The 21,914-nt window shown below is 31.6% G+C and overlaps 1 long non-coding RNA gene across 1 annotated transcript; it reads left to right on the top strand.

The window, feature by feature from the left end:
- The first annotated feature begins 8,586 nt into the window (after positions 1 to 8,586).
- LOC126882822 (uncharacterized) lies at positions 8,587 to 14,995 on the top strand. Its single transcript, XR_007697404.1, has 2 exons — positions 8,587 to 8,732; positions 14,764 to 14,995. It is a non-coding gene; the product is annotated as an uncharacterized LOC126882822 (long non-coding RNA).
- The last annotated feature ends 6,919 nt before the right edge of the window (positions 14,996 to 21,914 follow it).

The following is a 21,914-nucleotide window of genomic DNA, read 5'->3' as shown; positions in this document are numbered from 1 at the left end:
ATTCTGAAATGGGTTTCATAAAGGAATGGTAGATGTACAATAAGTCATTTGGCTGCAAGACGACCGGTTCATAATTGACGCCTTCTAAAAAAAAGTAATTCTTACCCCAGAAATAATCATCAGAATCCCAAACCGAATAAACTTTGGTAAAGTCATACCATTTTTACTGATACATAATATGTAAGCTTGATTAACCATCTGCAAAATTATAAACAAATGTCTAAATAACAATCTAAAACCAAATATATTATTAAAAATTCCTATATGTTTTTCCAGTTCTAGATATTTGCTAAAAATATTCCACAAAATATCAAGTTTGCCACAATCAGTTGGTTCTTTAATAGCTGCTGATAAATCATCACTTAGTTCATTAAATTGACTTCTGTACATCAATACCAAATGAGAGGACAAAAGGCAGATGTATGTTGTTTTGTACTTTGTAAATAGACTTAAGGTGTATATAGGATTATTATTATGGAAAATGGAAAAATACGCCTCTAGTGGTAAATATATGCCAAAACACACATGATAAATAATTTGTTCGAAGGGAAATCGTTTTTGCTCCGGTAGATTATTATAAAGTTGGAACCATTGGGTTCTGTACAATACATTTGCACAAATTGCTGCAATAGTTACATCCAACGTTGTAACCAAACATATCAACAAAACAGCGTAAGTCGTCTTGAACTCAAATACTGTTAAATAATATACACAGGAATATATAAGGATGATAATATCAAATAATATCATACACACGCAGTACACTTTGCCTATCGCTTTATGATATGTCCAAGGGACCACTGCCAAAATTTTACCCCAGGTAAAAAGAACATAATTTGAAAAGGTGTGTTTAGTTTTAAAAGCCCCTTGGTGGTACATGTCAATATGATTGTTATAGTTAGTACTAACTATTTTATGAAATCACTTGCCTGAAACATGCAAATTAGCGTGAGAAGTTTCAATAATATCCATCAAAAATAAATAAATGAATTGTAAACTTTTGATTTGATATAACAGGTATATGTATTACAATAACGCGTCAATAGTAAAAAATTACAAAATCCACAAAATAATAAAAAACTACAAGTTCAGATATTACAAAAGAAGAAATAATGCACGCATTAAAAACAATAAAGACTAGAAAAAGCCCTGGGCCTGACTTGCTTCCTAACGAACTAATAAAAATTATAGATGAGCAGCATATTGAGTGCAGCATGTTTTAGTGACACTCTTGAGCAAAATCTTTAGCTCAAGCATATTACCCAAAAAATGGTTAACATCAATTTTTATTTGTCTCCCTAAACTAAAAAGAAAAACGCAAGGGAATGCGGCGATTACCCCAACATTTATTAGCTTTAGCTTAATGTTGCATATTTGCTAATAGTTGCTACTGAAAGTCATCCATAACCGAATAAACTGGACATAGATATAAATCATACGCAGTTTGGGTTCCGCAAAGGCCTAGGAACACGATAATAGTATATTACTTTATGAGGCGGAGAAGCATGACTTTTCTTGACGCGCCCGATATTACGCGCCGAACGAAGTGAGGCGCGTAATAGAGGGCAAGTCAAGAAAAGTCGCTTCTTTGCCGAATAAAGTATACTATTTTTTCTTCAAACGTAGCAATTTTCAACCATAAATAGTACAATTCATACGCTATTTTTACTCGAAATTAATTGTGACAACTATCAAAGTCGTCTAGATGTTAGAAATTAAAATAATTAAGTCATGATTCGCCAACATCGGTAATGATTGCTGAAAGTTGTGCTCGACCGTCAGTATCATCAACAATTACCAATGCGTATCAAGAGTCGGGAACATTTTTGCACGGTTTCAATTTTGAAAATGCCTCGTTAACTAATTGTACTTTTAATATTACTATAAATAAAAATGATGTTTAATTGTTGTTAATGACATTTGTATTGTTGCTTTGTGACATGTTTCATATTGTTGCCATGACAACATTTTTCCCTCCGCCGTAAAGAAATGGGAAAAAAACTGCTGCCGGCGGAGACATCAAACTTTGACAGGATCAAGTTAGATAAGTAATGTCATCATTATTTGACGTTTGAAGAAAATAGTTATTTATGAAACAGTTCGTGAAGTATGCTTTTTGCGAACGCACGCGATTTTTAGAGCACGAGCGACAACGGAGCGAGTGCTTTAAATCGCGTAAGTTCGCAAAAAGTACTTCACGCACGGTTTCGTAAAATATTTTATCTACGATAAACAAATAAAAAAAGCTGTAACTCTTAGTCACTGGAATTCATTTCTATTCTACAATTTTTAGAACTTTGATATTTAAAAATTCTAACTACTTTCAAATCAGAAAACTGTCAAAACTTTTGTTGTAATTCATTACTCATATTGTCAAACTTAAGGATTGTCACCATGACAACTCGAAAGTTACAAACAGTGCGAAAAAGTAAATCCCATTTAAAATACGTTGTTACTTCACGCACACCTTAAATCCTTTACGCACTATCATCTATAATGATTATTTCATTCATAGGAGATTCTGACCAATAGAAAGCTACAGAAATAAAAATGAAACTGAAAATTTTTGATAATATCCCATCGTCAAGTATATTACGTCAGATGCCCTTCGTTGCTACGAAAAAATACATTCAGTGACATTACTGACAATTAATGTTTTAAAAATTATAAAAGTGATGACTTTCAACCGTCAAATATTTATAACTGTGTATTTAATTGTATTAATTTTTACTTACATAAATAAATTACAATAAAATTTTGGTTTTGAACAGTTTTATTCATGAAATAATCGCAACAAATTGCACTCGATCTCTAAAATTATTATCGAATGTTTGCCCTCGTGACACTTTGACATAATTTCACTCCCCTTCGGGTCGTGAAATTAAAACTGTCAAAGTGTCACTCGGGAAAAATTCGATAATTTTAGAGCTCTTGTGCAATTACTACTGACAGTTTTCACAATCTAAAAACTTATACATAATATGACATATGAGTAGATAAACTCTTTTTGCACTTAATATACTCATACAAAGGTGCCTGGACGTCAATCAAGGTATATATGCGTGTTTTATTGACCACAATAAAGCATTCGACAAAGTACGACGTGAACAATTATTAATGCGTGTCTTCAAATCAAAGAAGATAGACTACAATCACCTCAGGATTATATCGAATTTATACTATATTGAGGATCTTCAGAGGCTGGTGACCAGAGTAGCGGAGTATGGACAAGAATAAGGTATAACAATGAACGTCAAGACGACAACATTTATGAGAATTTCGAAAACCCAAAAAAATAACGAGAGTATTTTCTAAACGGAACCAATATCGAACGAGTAGACCAATATGCATATTATATAGTCTAGTAAAATAAAATTACACTACATGTAAATCAAAATTTAAATTCGTACAGGTTGAAACAAATTTTTTATCAAAGTTTAGGTGGGTACAAAAGATATTTTCAAGAAAGTATCCAAATCATACAAGGGGATCATTGTTTAAATAATTAAAAAGGGGTCATTTTTGCAAAAAAATTACTTTTTTAACTGCTGAGGTCATTAAATTACCAATGAAGGTCTATGGGATTTTCTTCTGCAAAGTTGAAGGGTAAGTCTTTCACATAAGTCTTACTAAATTAAATTTGACCCCCTATTTATTTAAATAATTGTATATAAAATTTTAAAAACAAATTTGCAAAAAATTATTTTTAGCGTTTTAAATAAGCACTATAAAATATCTTATTTTACAGACTAAGTTGCACTATGTTATCAGTATTAAGCAAAAAAAATTGGTCCAAAAATATTTAATTTTTTTAAGGTATTGAATTTGTTTATTAAATGTTACTCTATGTTCTATTGCAAAAACGCGGTTGTTGCCAAAGAAATATTTACCTGTATTAAATCTTATTATTTTTATTTTTATGCATATTTTCGATAAATGTATTGATAAATTCAAATTTCAATTAAACTTCCCCCTAAAATGGCATTTGAAAATTATTCAAATTTGTTTAAATTTGTTTTTTCAATAACGTCGCGGGGATTAAATATTTTGAAATGCCGTTTCGATAGTTTTGTTCCTGGGAATTTTTATCTAATTAACAAATTTTTTTGTCTTTTTTCCTCTTCTTTTTTTTTCTTGGAGTTATATTATTACGGGCCCTTTTAGGGTTAAGTTTCATTAAGAATGTCGAATCTCTAAGTTGTAGATTCTAGACATAGAAATATTAAGATTGGTCTAAAACCACTTAAATAATATGTGGCTACTTACTGAGTTACAGGGTGTTTTATTTAAAAATTTAAAAATTATTTTTACCAATTACTTTCAAACTATGTGACGTATCCTTCTCATACTTGGCAGAAAGTGTATGTACTATACAGTCTACTAAATTGTGATAAATAAAAGTGTCTAGCTACTATCAGAGGCGTACGACAGGGGATAGTTAATGGTTGACCCTTCCCAAATTCTACGCCACTGAGGGAATTACTATTTTAGCGAAATTTTTCGATTCTCCAATACTTTCTATGTAAATAATATACTCTTTACTGGTAACGATTAAGTCATTAGTTTTCGAGATATTGGACGTTAAAAATGAAACGGCATAGTTATTCTGATTCATTCATTTATTCATTTTAAACTTTCAATATCTCTCAAACTGATAGCTTTATCAATACCAATAAAGTTTTTTACATACAAAGTATTACAGAATCAAAAAATTTCGCTAAAATAGTAATTCACTCAGTGGCGTAGAATTTGGGAAGGGTCAATCATTCACTATCCCCTGTCGTAAGCCTCTGGCACTAGCTAGAAACGTTTATTAATCACAATTTAGTAGGGTGTATAATAGCCACACTTTCTGCCAAGTATGATAAGGATACGTCAAATAGTTTTAAAGTACTTGGTAAGAATAATTTTTAAATTTTTAAATAAAACACCCTGTAACTCAGTAAGTGGTCACATTTTATTTAAGAGAGTTTAGTTAAATCTTAATATTTTTAGGTATAGAATCTACAACTCAGAGATTCGATATTCTTAATAAAATTTAACCCTAAAAGGGCCCGTAGTAATGTAACTCCAAGAAAAATAAGAAGAAAAAACAACAAAAAAATTTTTTTAATTAGTAAAAAATTCACAGAAACCCAATTATCGAAACGACATTTCAAAATACTTAATCCCCGCGATGTTATTAAAAAAAACAAATTATAAACAAATTTGAATAATTTTCAAATGCCATTTTAGGGGGGAGTTTAATTGAAATTTGAATTAATCAATACATTTATCGAAAACATACATAAAAGTAAAAATAATGACATCTTAAGCTGGTGAATATTTCTTTGGCAACAACCGCGTTTTTGCAATTTAAAATATAGTAACATTTAATAAACAAATTCAATATCTCAAAAAATATTAAATATTTTTGGACCATTTTTTTTGCTTAATACTGATAACATAGCGCAACTTAGTCTGTAAAATAAGATATTTTATAGTGGTTATTTAAGACGCTAAAAACAATTTTTTGCAAATTTGTTTTTAAAATTTTATATACATTTTTTTAAATAAATAGGGAGTCAAATTTAATTTAGTAAGTCTTATGTGAAATATTTACCCTTCAACTTTGCAGAAAAAAATCCCATAGACCTTCATTAATAAGTGAATTACCTCAGCAGTTAAAAAAGTATATTTTTTGCAAAAATGACCCCTTTTTAATTTTTTAAACAATGATCCCCTTGTATGATTGATACTTTCTTGAAAATATCTTTTGTACCCACCTAAACTTTGATATAAAATTTGTTTTAACCTGTACGAATTTACATTTTGACTTTTTTTTTATTTTATTAGGCTAATATTAGTGCAGTCATTGAAGCGTAAAATAGGTTTTTACCTCCGAAATTGTTTACTATGAACCGATTTACATGAGATTTTGGAATTAGGCTTATCTTACCCTTCACTTCAAAAGTAATATTGACCCGAACTCCGTTTTTTATATTTAAAGGGTGAAAACAACCCCTTAATGGAAAAATTGTCATTGAGCCATTTTATCGCCAGAAAACGTGTTTAATAATAAAAAGTGACATTGTGAAGTGTTTTCTAACACAATAACCTCATTTTAAACTCATTTTCATCCCCTTGAAAACCGTATAACCCTTGCAAACAACCCCTACATCGAAAAAATTTACAAAAAATTAATCTAGTATGACATAAAAAGAATAGAGTAGAATATTTTACGTTCTCTATCTTAATTATCATATTGTTAACCCTCTTTCAACCCTTAAAAACAACCCTTTAATAGAAAAAAATTACAAAAAATTAATTTGGGTGGACAAGAAGACTTAAATATAGAGTTAATAATACTTTACGTTCTCTATCTTAATTATTTAATTGTTAACCCTTTTCAACCTTTAAAATCAACCCCTCGATTGAAAATTGTATAAAAAATTTATTTTGATAAACTAAAAAGGATTTAAATATCGTTTCACGTTCTCGAAAAAGCTATGCTGGAAAATCATATGCTCAAATTCTTTAACCCTTAAAAGTACTTCATAACTACTTCAATTTTGAAGCTTTCACAACTTTTTCACAACCTTTTCACAACTTTTTTTTTATCACAACCGTTTTGAAGGTAATTAAAAGAGCTACAACTTTTTTCATTATAATATATCGCACCCTCAGTGCACGACTGCAGTAACTCAAAATTTTATGAAAATGAAGTAATCATGGAATTCGATTGCAAACATGCATATCTATCCCCTGTAAAACTTTAGTAACTTTCAAATGCTTAATGGGCTGAATATTACAACAACAACAGTTTAACTATTTTGCGTTTTTGAACATAAGTTCCGTGCAAAACTGTTGTAACTCTAATGTAACCGAGTTACAACAGTTTTGCACGGAACATTGTAACGGATTCGATAACAAGCAATGAAAAAAGTATGATATTTGTTATTTTAATCTCTATATCTGTGGTGTTTAATTTTAATATACAGAGCGTCTACGTAATCCATTAACGGCGGAGACAATAAACAAAGATTTTCGAGACCAACCTATTCATGTAAATTTTATGTCCTTTGTGTAATACAGTAAAACCTGTCAATAACGGTCACTAAAAATGACAGAACTATTGGCCGATATAAAAAGGTGGCCGCTAATACCAGGTTTTGTAGTCCAAAAATTTTGGTTTGGGGAACTTTGAAGCTGGCCGGCTAGTTCAGGTGGCCGGTTTTGACAGGTGGCCGTTAACACAGGTTTTACTGTACTATATTTATTTTCCATAAGATTTTAAAAAGAAAAACAGTTATCTTAAAACTTGTGTATTGACAATACTGAGAGGTCAAAAATATCTATTCTCAGAAAACTGGCCAAAGAACAGCTACAAATTCAAATGGCCAAAAAAAAAAGATTTGGTATACTTATGCCATTCGGGTATGGTACCAGAAGCCCACCATAGTTTTTATAAAAATATTTTGGCACAAGATGATGTACGAGAAGAGGACAACAACTACGGTAAAACCTGTCAGCAACGGCCACTAAAAATGAAAGAACTATTGGCCGATATAGAAAGGTGGCCGGTAATGCCAGTTTTTGTAGTCTAGATATACAGTATAACCTGTCAATAACGGTCACGAAAAATGACAGAACTATTGGCCGATATAAAAAAGTGGCCGCTAATACCAGGTTTTGTAGTCCAAAAATTTTGGTTTGGGGAACTTTGAAGCTGGCCGGCTAGTTCAGGTGGCCGGTTTTGACAGGTGGCCGTTAACACAGGTTTTACTGTACATAATTGGCTTGGGTAATTTTTAAACTGGCCGTTAGTACATGTGGCCGTTGTTGGCAGGTGGCCGGTAACACAGGTTTTACTGTAAAAGTAAATGTGTCTACGCTTTTTACAATTTTCTCCGTGCAAAACTGTTGTAACTTTGAAATTCTAATACTAAATGTGCAGTGATTAACAATTTTTTCCGTGCAAAAGTGTTTGCACGTATTCAGTTGCCATTAAGTCATTGAAATGTGATCAACTCAATTTGGATCCCACGTGTTGGGAAACCTGTATACTTTACCTTAGGGCATTATCCTGTTTGCCATGTGACCATCACAGGCCTTTTTATTGAAGTATGCACTTTTAAGGCATCTATATTTTATGTAAAGGATTTTTACCCAGATATTTTTCTTTTGTGGCTCAGCTAGCATCCAGTTTGTAAGTATAACCAACTTTCTCTAACCTTTGTCAAAATTTAAATACTAACTTTATATTCATTAAATCGGTTATACTTATTTTTAGATCGAACACTGATGATGATTTTCTATAAAAATCGAAAACGTTTTGTTGTGATGTAGCCCTTTTAAGGGATTTTCAATAAAAAAATTTTATACCTGTTATCTACGACTGATACATAATATATGTATTATACTTGTGGTGTTTGCAATATAATGCCATATAATAATCCCTTAGGGATTAATAATGCGGGATTAATAGCTATTAATCCCTCTGGCACAACAATCACAAAATTCACCACGGAAACAAAATAATCAACCTCAAAAAGTGTCACTGTCAAACCAATAGTATATTTGACAGTTTGTGTTGAGATGGACGAAAATGAAGAATCTTTTAATTGTACACCACCAGAAATTGTAGAACTAGCTACAGCAACAGCATCTACCTTAATACCTGAAACATCGAAATCCATTTATAATAAAACGTACGCAACCTTCAACGAATGGCGTGTTCGAAGTCAACACAGGTAGCTGAAGGATACATTGATCAGTCTATGAGAAACAAAGCAACTACAGCAGATACTATCGCTAAATAGATAAACAGTAATGTACCATCTTCTTGTTCTACAGCAATCGAGATCCCAAATATTTGTATTAAAAACTCTACTAAAGTTAATGATGATTCTCAACCAATTCAGTTTATTAATTGTACTATTACTAATTTTACTGTTTTTAACAAATAAAGTTGTTCATTAAAAATCTTAAATTAATTAATTTGTCGTAGATAAAGTAGAGTATACTACTCGCAATAATGGCTCTCATTCCCTCGGAATGTTACTCCCTCGCCGCTAACGCGGCTCGGTTCGTAAATATTCCTCGGGAATAATAGCCATCATTATTGACTCGTGGTATAATCTACTATTATAAAGGATTTCTTTCCAATATCGATTAAATTTCACACAAAATAAAAAACGGCTTTGATCTTCAATATCTCGCTTAGTATTGCACTTAGAACACGCTTTAAAAAAACCAATTTGTTCATTTTTTTATTTGCTAAAATTTTGTTAATTATAATATTATCGTTAGAATGCATATTTTTTGACATATTTGCAAAAAAACTGATGAAAATCGTGAGAAAATTCCGAATTTTCAATTGCCAATAACTTGAAAAGTATTGGGTTTTTGAAAAAACTTTATACAAAATTTTTTGCTTAAAATTAGGTCTTCTATCGATATCTGAGGTTATTTTGGAAAAAAAAATCCACCACCAAAAAGGGGTGGCATCCACCACCAAAAAGGGGTGGCAACCACCCTCAGGGTGAAAGCGGAGTTCGGGTCAATATAACTTTTGAAGTTAAGGGAAGGATAAGCCTAATTCCAAAATTTCATGTAAATCGGTTCATAGTAAAAAAGTTCTGAGCTAAAAAGCTTCAATGGCTGCACTATATCCGTACCTCGGAACAAAAGTGTATTAAGTCACAAAATGTAAATTTTACAGGAGAGCGAAAATAAAAATTATTTTTAGTGTTATGTAACATTTTCCATTTAATACATTAAATTTTATCTAGCAAATTCTTATAAATGTGAATAATGCTCATTTTTATTTTTACCACTAAAGAGAAATTTTTTTGAAAATTACTGATTTTGGAAAAAATGGACTTAACATATTTTCGCTCTGAAAAATAAATTTTTGACTGTGACTTAATATTAATTTTGCTACCTATTCTATGGCAAAGACGGGGCACTATTAGGAAAAATATCATACCTATTTTACAAAATTAAGGAAATGTTTGGGTATAAAGAACTAAAAATATTATACGGACGTATTTGTAAAAAAACCATTAATACGCGTACTAAAAAACTACTTAAAAATTCAATTTAAAAAAAAACAGAAAAGGTTGTAACGCAACTGTATTTTTATTAACTAAAAAATTAACATAACTTTTTGAAGTACATAAAAAATAATTGAAAACTTAACAAATGCAGAGCTACTGCCGCTATACTTATCAGTAATTTGAATTGTGTCTTTATGCACTCACTAGAGTCTGAAAAAATCGTGAATCCTTGCTGGAACCCACTTTAGCAGATCATTGAATTTTTTAGTACTTATCGGATTTAAGGTGGGTATCTCTCAACGAAATCAGAGAATCTTCTACAGATTGATGATTTCTTCTACCAACTCTTGGGTTAAGTCTACACTCTTAAATTACAAATCGAACTCTGTTTTAAAGTACAGAATCCCAGGATTTTCTTGTCTGAATTCTCAATTACATACGTGTGTACTCTTTGTGAAATTATTATTTTTTATTATTCTTAGTTTTATTTTTATTTTGAAACGGCGAATCGCAAGAATTGCACAGTTTAATAAAGTCTTTAAAAATAGAAATTGTCATTCCATACACTTTAAAACATTTGTTTTTTTCCGAAAATTTTAGCCAACTGTAACCAATCCAATGGAGTAGATAATAATTTGAAAATTAGGGCATTTTTTAACCTCTCGTTCTATAGCTGAGTGTATACTGTCCACCTCCATGTGCGTATGTGCTCGCAAAAGGAATTTCTGAATGATTTCTTTTATATGTGGATATCTCGAAAGTGGATAAAAGTAGCACATAATCATTTGTAAGTTCTGGTTTTGGGATGAGTAATTATTGGTCCAAATAACAATAGAAGTTGTGCTTTGAGGTAATGAATAAATGTATTGGACCAAGCATGAGGCCATTTCGTTTCCACCTCAACTAGCAATTGACTCATCCCACATTATATAGTGCGCCTGTTTTTCCGTTGAGTTATAAATTGTGTAATTAAAACACCAGAGTTTTAAACTGTAAAAACTTTGAGGATCAGTTAGCTTTGGGCAAGGAAGACTTTTTGTAAATCTATTATTAAAACTTTTTGCCCAGGGCTATTAATGGACATCTCCTTGTCTATATGTTTCAATTTGTACCATCATTTGTAATGTTTCTCACTCAGCTTCAGACGTTGACTGTCTTAGATTGATTAGAAATTCATCATAGTTATCACAAGTGTCTTTTGAAGGAACAACGAACGATAAATTATATTCTGTATTAAAAATGTGATTGTAAAACCATTCTTTGTCTACTTCGTCCGAAGGAATTTTTTTCAAAACTCATTCTTCCTTAAACATCCTAAACATTTTATAAATCTTTTAGTGACCTCCTAAATATTTGTTCGCCGTCCTTATTCGACTATGTTATTCTTCATATTATGTATAGGCCATTATGAATCCCATCCTTTACCTCATTCTTTACTTTATTTTTATATGGCTGCTTTCTTCTTTTGTCACATTCTAAAACTCCATTTGTTTGCATTTTTTCAAGTGAATATCTAACGATAGATTGAGAAATATCTTGAGAAATTTCCAGTTAAAATGGCTAGCATGAGCAAGTGTTTGTTCTCTTTTTCTTGTGATACACGTTTTTTCAAGATAAGAACATAAAAACTGTCTTTTTGGATCTGATCTATGGTTGTCTCATGACTCCAAAATTGTCGGTGAATTTGTGCTCTCTGAGGCACAAACTTGCCGAATTTTAAAAGATTGTGGACTTAATGCTTTGCATGAATTGCATTATGTGGGACATAATACTTTTTGTTGGACGTAATATGGTTTTGCCCTTGGAAACGTATACACCATTTTGGATCTAATACATTTGAAGTGCAGAAGATATTGTTTTGCTCTAAGCGAAGTGTGGACTTAATACTGTTCATACAAGGCTATTTTGGATAATTTTAGTCGGAACAGCGAATAAGAAACACCATTGAATAGAGCGGAAAATTTTAAGCCTAGTGAGCTAAAAAAGTAGAAAACTGAAATTTTGGACTTAATACAGTTTTGCTCTGAGGTATGGATTGGAACAATGATCAACTCCACAAATGATTAATTCCAGGAAATCAAAATCAGAATATAAAAGAATACAGCAAAGTTTAACAAAATGAGAAGACCGCTCTACACAAGAGATTTGAAAGTAGAGCTAAGGGTTAGGTTGGCTAAGTACTAGGTTTTCTTGAGTTTGTTTTAAGGACTGAAAACTTGGACCTTGGATTCGGCATCAATGAAAAAACTGGAATCATTAGAGCTCTGGGGGTACCTACTGAAGAATTTTAAAAATATCATGAGCCGAACACGTCACAAATAAAGAGGTTCTGAGAAATATGAATAAAGAAATGGAAATCCTAAATATCATGAAAACAAGAAAATAGAAATATATAGTACATATTATACGTTGAGAGAGATAAAACTTACTCCAATTGATTATGCATGGAAAGATTAATTCAAGGAAAAAAAAGCATGGGGAGGCGTAGGATATCGTAGCTGCGCAAGCTGAGAGAATGGTACGGATGTACATCAAATAAATAGAGCAAACATAGCAGAAGGTTGTCTGAATGAAACTGTATACTTGTATAGAGACATAAAAATATCGGAAAAAACATAAAAGACAGAATTTAGACAACACTCATAGAACGATAACGACATACACGACCTGAATCAGGGAGGCCAAAAAGAATGCTGGAAACAGCAGAGATGAAAACGACAGACATGAAATATACGACAGACCTGCAAGGTGGAGAACAGTAATTTTTAGAAGAGCGCAATTTTAATCTTCCCCCCTTCCTCCTCCTCCAACACCAAAATCGTAATTTTTTCATTTTATTTTTTTAGGCGGAATGCAATCAATTTAAAAATTTCAAAAAATTCACACGCATGGTTAAGTTTTTTACAAAACGTCTATTTTTATAGACCTGTAGGTTGAGCATATCTACATAACCTCAAAATGCAATTTTATTTATTTTTAATTTTTTTTTTTTGAAAAAAGCGTAAATTTTTTTTTGGAGATAGCTGCAGGTATATTTTTTTATTTTGTGTATTTTATCAAAGCTATGTTTCTGATTTTTTATATTTTTATTTAAGGTGCGCCAACTTTAAAAATCTTACAAACTGGGTTTTCAGGCTTTTGGGAATTTCCTTAAGTTATAAATTCAAAATAGATCAAATCAAAGTTATTTAAACGATATATCGTCGCCTTAGAATCAAACTATTCTAAGTCCACTTTTGAGAATTTTACAGGAGAGGATTTTTAAAGTTTTGAAGTTTAAGTATCTTAATAGTAAAGTAAATGAGAATAAATTTATTTTTTTTAGTAACCATAATGATATGTACTTTAGAACAACTGCAGTTTGCATTAGATATTACCAACAGTTTTTGAGAAAAAAATTATTATAAACAACAATGTTTGGACATAGAATAATTTGGACCCGTAATTGAGGTAGTAATTAATATGGAATATTACTTTATCAACATCTATAATAATTAAAGAAAGAACGAAGCAAGTTTTATAGTATAATATGCTTATGTTAATATTATATGCATATAATTAATAATATGCTTATGTATAATACGCTTATATTAATATATATAACTTTATCTACGACTGATACATAATATATGTATTATACTTGTGGTGTTTGCAATATAATGCCATATAATAATCCCTTAGGGATTAATAATGCGGGATTAATAGCTATTAATCCCTCTGGCACAACAATCACAAAATTCACCACGGAAACAAAATAATCAACCTCAAAAAGTGTCACTGTCAAACGAATAGTATATTTGACAGTTTGTGTTGAGATGGACGAAAATGAAGAATCTTTTATTTGTACACTACCAGAAATTGTAGAACTAGCTACAGCAACAGCATCTACCTTAATACCTGAAACATCGAAATCCATTTATAATAAAACGTACGCAACCTTCAACGAATGGCGTGTTCGAAACAACGCGAAATCATTTTCCGAAAATGTTCTGCTGGCCTATTTCGCTGAATTAAGTGCAAAATATAAATCGTATTCATTATGGTCATTCTATTCAATGATTAAATATATGTTGAGAATAAACCATGACGTGGATCTGGAAAAATACGGCAAACTAAGAGCGTTTCTAAAGAGAAAATCGGAAGGATTTCAAGCAAAAAAGTCTTCCACTCTAACCCCAGAGCAAATTAGGAAATTTATTGACAAAGCTCCTGATGAAATTTATCTTTTACATAAGGTAAATATACATATTTAATTTGATTTATTCAAAAACTCATATGCTTATTTGCTTCAGGTAATATTGATCATTGGAATTATGGGTGCATGCCGCTCAAACGAACTTTATCAAATGAATATACAAGAGACGTGAATGATCTCCAAACAGATTTATTAATAACAATCCCCAAGTCTAAAACCAAAATTGTACGAAAATTTACCATAAACAGTACGTTTTACAATATTGTGAAGAAATACATCGATCTCCGTCCGTCACATGTGAAAATAAATTCATTCTTTCTAAATTATCAAAAATCTAAATGTACAATACAACGTATAGGAAAGAACAAATTTGCAGATATTGGTAGGCAGATTGCCAAATATTTAAACTTGCCAAATCCTCAAAGTTATACCGGCCATTGTTATCGCAGATCATCTGCCACTCTGTATATTGATGGAGGAGGCGATTTAACTGGATTAAAGCGTCATGCGGGCTGGAAGTCAACACAGGTAGCTGAAGGATACATTGATCAGTCTATGAGAAACAAGGCAACTACAGCAGATACTATCGCTAAAGAGATAAACAGTAATGTACCATCTTCTTGTTCTACAGCAATCGAGATCCCAAATATTTGTATTAAAAACTCTACTAAAGTTAATGATGATTCTCAACCAATTCAGTTTATTAATTGTACTATTACTAATTTTAATGTTTTTAACAAATAAAGTTGTTCATTAAAAATCTTAAATTAATTAATTTGTCGTAGATAAAGTAGAGTATACTACTCGCAATAATGGCTCTCATTCCCTCGGAATGTTACTCCCTCACCGCTAACGCGGCTCGGTTCGTAAATATTCCTCGGGAATTATAGCCATCATTATTGACTCGTGGTATAATCTACTATAAATTATTAATGAAAAGTAGTTAAATATTTTAATAATACTAATCGTTTTTTATTGTATTAGGTACACTCGCAAATAAACAACATTGACAACATAAATGTTAAACAATTTAAAAGTCTTTAATATTACATTTCCAGAATTGTAAATCAATTGCTGAGAAATGATTTGCTAGGCACCTAATATGTGCAACTTTGTCTTCTGGAAGATCTGCAGGGGGGACTAAATTTTAGGATCTGGAACACCTTCTAGAAACGCCTTGGAAGGATTTAGCCTGCAACTGCCTTTTAAAAACGCCACTGAGTGCATTTCTGTTTCATTAAACTTTAGTTTATATTTTACGCTATTTGCGTTATTTTCGTAAAAAATCTGGACAACGTGTTTATATGGGACCTTAGAGAGACTTAAACAATTTAATAGTTTTAAACTCCAAAAAATTATGTTTTTGCACCTGAATAAGTTTATATGGCTTCTTGGTTCTTGCATTCTTAATAGCTTTAAGAATAGCGAGAGGACTATGCTATTCCAGTTTACTCAGATGTCGGTCCAAAACACTATGCATAGCATCCACTTGCTGAACACAGCTGTGACCAGGTACTTGAAATTTCTGCGTAATGCATTTTACAGTAGGATGATTCTTAAGAAAATATAATAAGGCTGCCGACATGTGGGAATTTTTATTTTGTGGCACACATGAATCTGACCACAAAGTTATGGTTCTAACATTAGGTCTTGTGTCTATAAGTTTTTTGAGTAAAAGATACAATGCACTTGCAATGTCTACACCGTTTCTTCCACCAAGTATTTCATGCCATAACACACAATATCCTTGCTTTTGTATTACATCACAACCTGTCAAATTATAAACAGAAATTTTTTTTTTGTAATACGCTTTAGAAATCTGTGTTTGGGGGCAGGTTAAAACGCTTTGCATATCAAAGCAAATAATGGCAGCAGATTCATCTGATTTAGTGGAATTCGCATCTTTTAACTTCTCTTCTCGGGCTGAAAGTTTGGCTTCTGTGTGGATTCTGTATTTCTCCTCTAGTTCATCACTTAAACTGTTTTCTTCCTTTTTTAAATCATACTGTGAACAAATCTCACAAAGATCTTTTTTTGGCTTATGGAAGCCTATATTAAATTCCCCATTGAAAATGTTATAATACAACCATTTTTTTTCTGGAGTTAAATTCTTTTCGTTACAATATTCTATGTACAGTTCATACATTTTACTTAAAGATAGTGATCTATCTAAATATTCTTTTGAGGAACTGCTCCTGCAGTAATTAGAAGGAACGCGGGGAAACATGTTTATGTGATCTCTAATTACTTTTCTCTTATCATCTTTAATTCTTATGCTTGTTCGTGAGCCCCTCAAATCTCGATTAGGTGTTGTTGTGATCCCCGTACGTTTATAAGAATAAAAATATGCTATTCTGATCTGACTCACTGGAATATATTCCAAATCGGTTAACAGTTTTGAGTCTTGAAAAGGTTCCTCTTCTGAATCACTCATGTTTATTACTCTATTTTCACGCGATAAACTACTAAACAAACCGCAGGTTGCGATCAAAACAAACTTCGGTGACGTACTAATACAAAAAATGTAACCGAAATAATATTTGAGCCAACTTATTCTATGTCCTCACGTGATACGAATTCCTCAATTCTTATTGGGCCAGAGGATATAGTATATTTTGGCCCGCATATTTGCAAGGTTTAGTGAACATATAATAAAATAGCCACGCCATATTTACAATATTATATGGGATAATCGCACTTGGAATATTATTGACCGAAAGGTCTTTGGACATAGACTAAATTAGAAGTACAACCTTAACTTCGAAAAAAAGTGGACATAGAATAGTTTGGTTCTAAGGCGACGATATATAATTTGAAGTAACTTAGTCCCGGTGACATTCAAAAATGGGAGAAACACTTTCAAACCCTCCAAAAATGTGGGGGATTTATTTGGAGGTCTTTATGGGGATTTCAAAGTGTTTTTCCCATTTTTGTATGTCCTAAAGGACTCAGTTATTTCAAATTAGATATAACCGCTAAAAATCTTGATTTGATCTATTTTAAAATCTATAAGATGGGGAAAATCCCCAAAAATCCCCTAAAAACCAGTTTTTCGGATTTTTGAAGGTGGCACACCGTATGGAAAAATCTGAAAATATTAGAAATATTATAGTTTTTGATTAAATACATAGAACATCAAAATCAGACTTGCAGTCATCTCCAAAGAAAAGGTATAGGCTTTTATATCTAGGTCTATCAAAATAGATATGTTTTAAAAAGCCTCAACTATGAGTGTAATTTTTTTGAAATTTTTAAATTGTTTGCATCATATAAAAAAAAAAGAATGTGTGTATACTTTGTACGCACGTAAGAAGTTATGCTTCTATTATTATGATTTCAACGAAATTAATATACTTAACAGGTTATTTGTATTTTAATTAAATATTAAACTAACATTCTTTACCTACCACTTTTCAAAAAATTTTAATTAAAACAATTCCAAAAATATATATAAAAAAAAGAATATGAATCGTCTGGGATTTGAACGCGGGACCTCTTGATCTCCGGTCACACGCTCTACCGCTGAGCTATATCCCTTTTGCTTTGACAGGTTACAAGATTTCTCATACATACTGACTAATTTAATACAAAAATACTTTAAATATACTTATTATTATTATAAAATATCTTATTCCCGAGGAAGACAAATACAAAGACACAAAAATTATAATAAATATATTTACTAAAAACACTAATATATTTTTTCCACACCTTTTCTTGCACTGATATATTTATACATAACTAGAACGATTTAGCAACTAAACTTCATACTGTCTGTATGCGCATGCGCGCAGTATTATGAAATTTTACTCTCAATCGCGCCTAAAGGAGTATAGCTTCAAAAAAACAAAAATATGACTTTTTGGGGGTGGTGGTGAGGAAATGGGAGAAGGTTTTAAATTGTGTCGAGTCTTATTTTTTAGTCACACAGATCGTAAAAAAAGAAAAAAATTGCATGCTGGGAAAGAGGTCATTTTGCCTATCTTAAGGGTAGTGCCCTTCATTTCTAGGATTACCTTCTTACCAGAGACATAATCAGCAGGGTCGAACACCGAACATATTGTGCTAAAGCGAAACCAGTATTATTAAAACAAAATATGTGAGCTTCATTAACTATTTGGACGATTACATAAAGGTGCTTAAATAATAATCTAAATCCATATATACTATTAAAGAAACCTATATTTTTCTCTAGTTGTAAATACCTATTCGCTAAAAACTTTCCACAAACAACCAAGATTGCCACAAACAGTTGGTACTCTCATAGCTACTTAGGGATGGGAAAAACCTACCGGTTTAAACCTAAAACCGGTTTTTTACTTCGCAATAACCGGTTTTGCCGGTTGTTTTTTTCCCGGTTATAACCGGTTTTTTCTTTTTAAAGTAAAAACGGGTTATTAGGTTTTTACGGTGATTAGGATTAGGTTAGGTATTATTTTGGATCCCAATCATAGTTATTATTCTCAACTAATTATTTAAAACCAAACCATAATTCAAATTTAATTTTATAAATACAGAAGCAAACTAAAAGTGCAAACTCACATCAGCTAGAAACAATAATTAAATTTTATTATAATATTTCGTTGAAAAGGTATTTGTAATAATAATATATAATAAGAAGTGGTCTGGTTGAAGGGATCATCAATTTTTTACACCTATCTCTTTACATTGAAAGTGGGTGAATGACTTTTTCTGATTAGGTAACAAAAATAATGTTCTGACTATGAATATCGAATTAACGATTACGAATACGAATCTCCAAGGACTTCCCTACGTTTTCAAAACGATACACCCATACAGGAAGTATTTAAATGAGTTAAAATATACCTATTATACAAATATACAAACGTGTTAAATAATACATGATAGATTTTTTTGATGGTAGTAAAAATAAAAGATAAATTGCATTATCCAATTTATTTTTAAGTAAAATATTTATGTTGAAATTATTTTTTTTTAAATCCCATTTGAAAGAGTCTGGAAAATTCTTTATAAGTTGAAATAGTTGGGGAATTTTTTGGGTTTGGGAGGAGAGGAAAATTGGTGGGTATTTTAGGGGATTATATTTTTAAATGGTAAATTAAACATAATGTGCATTGTAAATGTAACATTGTAACCTATTGGATTAAAAAACCGAAAACCGGTTTTTGCAAAAACCGGTTTTTTTGGCCGGTTAAAACCTCCAGGTTAAACCGCAAGAAAAAACGGGTATAACCGAAAACCGGTATTTTGTCAAAAACCGCCATTCCTAGCTACTTGTAAATTATTACATAGTTCTTTGAAATGACTTCTAAATAATCAACACCAGATGGGAGGATAAAATGCAGATAAACATTTTCTGCAGATAAACAAGTAGTCTACTATTGCTAAAAATTATTAATGTAGTGAGATGTTTAAAATTTTAGTATAAAGGGTTGGTCGAAACTCGAAATGAGTATTTTCTGAGGTTTCTTAAATGGAACATACTGTATTTTAGGATTGTAATGAAATGACATTTTGTGGTACTTTTTATTTCTTAACCCGGCATTGGTCGCTAGGTAGATTATTACGCGAGTGGTCGCGCGTGAGATTTACTCTCACATACCCAAATTTTGCCTTTTTTACCAAATAAAATTTTTAAAACAGATTTTAACCTTTTTTTATTAACTAATAATAAGAATATAATAATATAACATAATATACATAATAATATGACAAAATACAAAAAAATAATTGGAATTAAACCAATATTAATCAATCTCCGTATCTTCACACTTTACGGCACAGCACACAAGTACAACAAGAATCCTCTGGGCAAATTGGTTGATGAAAATAATTACAATTTTTTTTACATTATTTTAGGTTTTAAGTGAGAAAATAAAAATAATTTTTATACAGTTTGGCGCCGGTGGTCGCTCGATGAGAGAATCTCTCACATGATGCGCATTGACTCAGCAATCTGGTGATACTAAGTCAACTGAGTCACTATCCGAGCGGACGAGTCTATTAGAATTATTAGATTGTCGAGGGAGGATAGTTAGGAGACTAGAAGGAACCTCAGCGCGTAGTATTTCCCAGAAAAAAAGTTGTGCGCAATTGTTTGAAACCGTGAGAGAAAATCTCATATAGCGACCACTGTCTAGTTAGGTATAGGGAGTTTTCTAAGAACTGAATCAGAATATTGGATCTTGAATGAATCTCTCTAAACAAAAACGCTTTATTATCCCATCATTCCCCTTCTACCATTTGCCACAACCATTCCAATCAACCAATAAAAAAAATATTCAATCCTTTCTCCATTTACCATTGACCAATTAAAAAATCAAAATATATTCTGAGCCAAAGCCACAGCAGTCATGCTAATTTTTGCACCAATAGAATATTATTAAACAAATTCGTTTAGTGTCCAAACTTTCACACGCAAAACTTGCTGAATATAGAATAATGCACCTGTGGTTTGTTGACTGCAAACTCAAAGCACGAGGCTCGTATAAGCAATTCCAGATTTTAAAATAACAAAAGCTCGCCTTCTAGACGCCTGACTGATAATTAACCCTGGAAGATCACACCTATTTTTTTTACATAAACCGCACACATGGGTGTCAGATACCCAATGATTTTTTGCGAAGAAATAAAAAAAAAAGTAAATATTTTAAGATTTCCAGAGACTCTCTAATCACTATTGAATACATACGAATAATTAAATCAATAATTTTATTTTATCTCTATTAATTGTAGTAACACAAAAGAACAAAATATTAAAAATACCTAAAAGTAATTAAAAAACAATTTATAAAAAACCGGAAACATAATTTAAAATATTTTAATTTAATTTAACAGCAAAATGGTCTTTCTAACTAAAATATAACACCTTTTGATTATAGAACTCATATTCATTCTTAGCCAGGTATTTCAGTTTCACTCATTTTAGTAACTACATTCATAAGACAGTGTGGCTCTATGCTCCATGCATTATGCTTTATAGCAAGCCGAGCATGCACGCTTTGCTTTTCCATCTTTGCCTTTGCAGAAATAACACCTAGTTTTCTTTACTAAATTTGTGGGATGTTGTGTTGTTAGGTCATTAACTTGAACGCACACTTGATCGCAAACCTCACACATGGGTGCTACATACCCTAGCCTGTATTCAATAAATTCTCGTGATTGGAAATATTGCTCAAATGAAACCGCAACTACACACCTGTCCTTGGCAGACTAGAGACTGAATTTACATAAAGCAGTATTAGCATTGAAATGCAGCTACGCAAGCTACATGCAGTTAAGTGTCGCGATGGGTATCTCACACCCAAGTGTGAGCTTCCAGGGTTAAGTTCCTTATCGGCGAACCTACCATAAACAAAGGGTGGAATTGGAACATTTCAAGGACAAATTTTTAACTAAATACTCAGACTTCCTTTAGATAAAAGCCGACTATCTTTTTCATGAGTAAAATAACGTGTAACAAGACATAATATTTCGGCATCTTATATTCATTGAAATAAAATGAGTACTTGATTTCCAAGGCGATAAACTGTGAGAAAATTTACGGTTTCCAACTGCGGACTAATAGACTGACAAAATGGAACTCCTATTATACCGGGGGCGTTCAATAAATACGGTCTTATAATTAAAAAAAAACAAAGGATGAAACGACCAATGATTTTGGTACCGTTTCACAGTTTCTCAATACAACACCCCGT

The sequence above is a fragment of the Diabrotica virgifera genome, chromosome 3 (genome assembly GCF_917563875.1).
Source record: "Diabrotica virgifera virgifera chromosome 3, PGI_DIABVI_V3a".
NCBI lineage: Eukaryota > Metazoa > Arthropoda > Insecta > Coleoptera > Chrysomelidae > Diabrotica > Diabrotica virgifera.
This window is presented reverse-complemented; position numbering and strand designations above follow the sequence as displayed.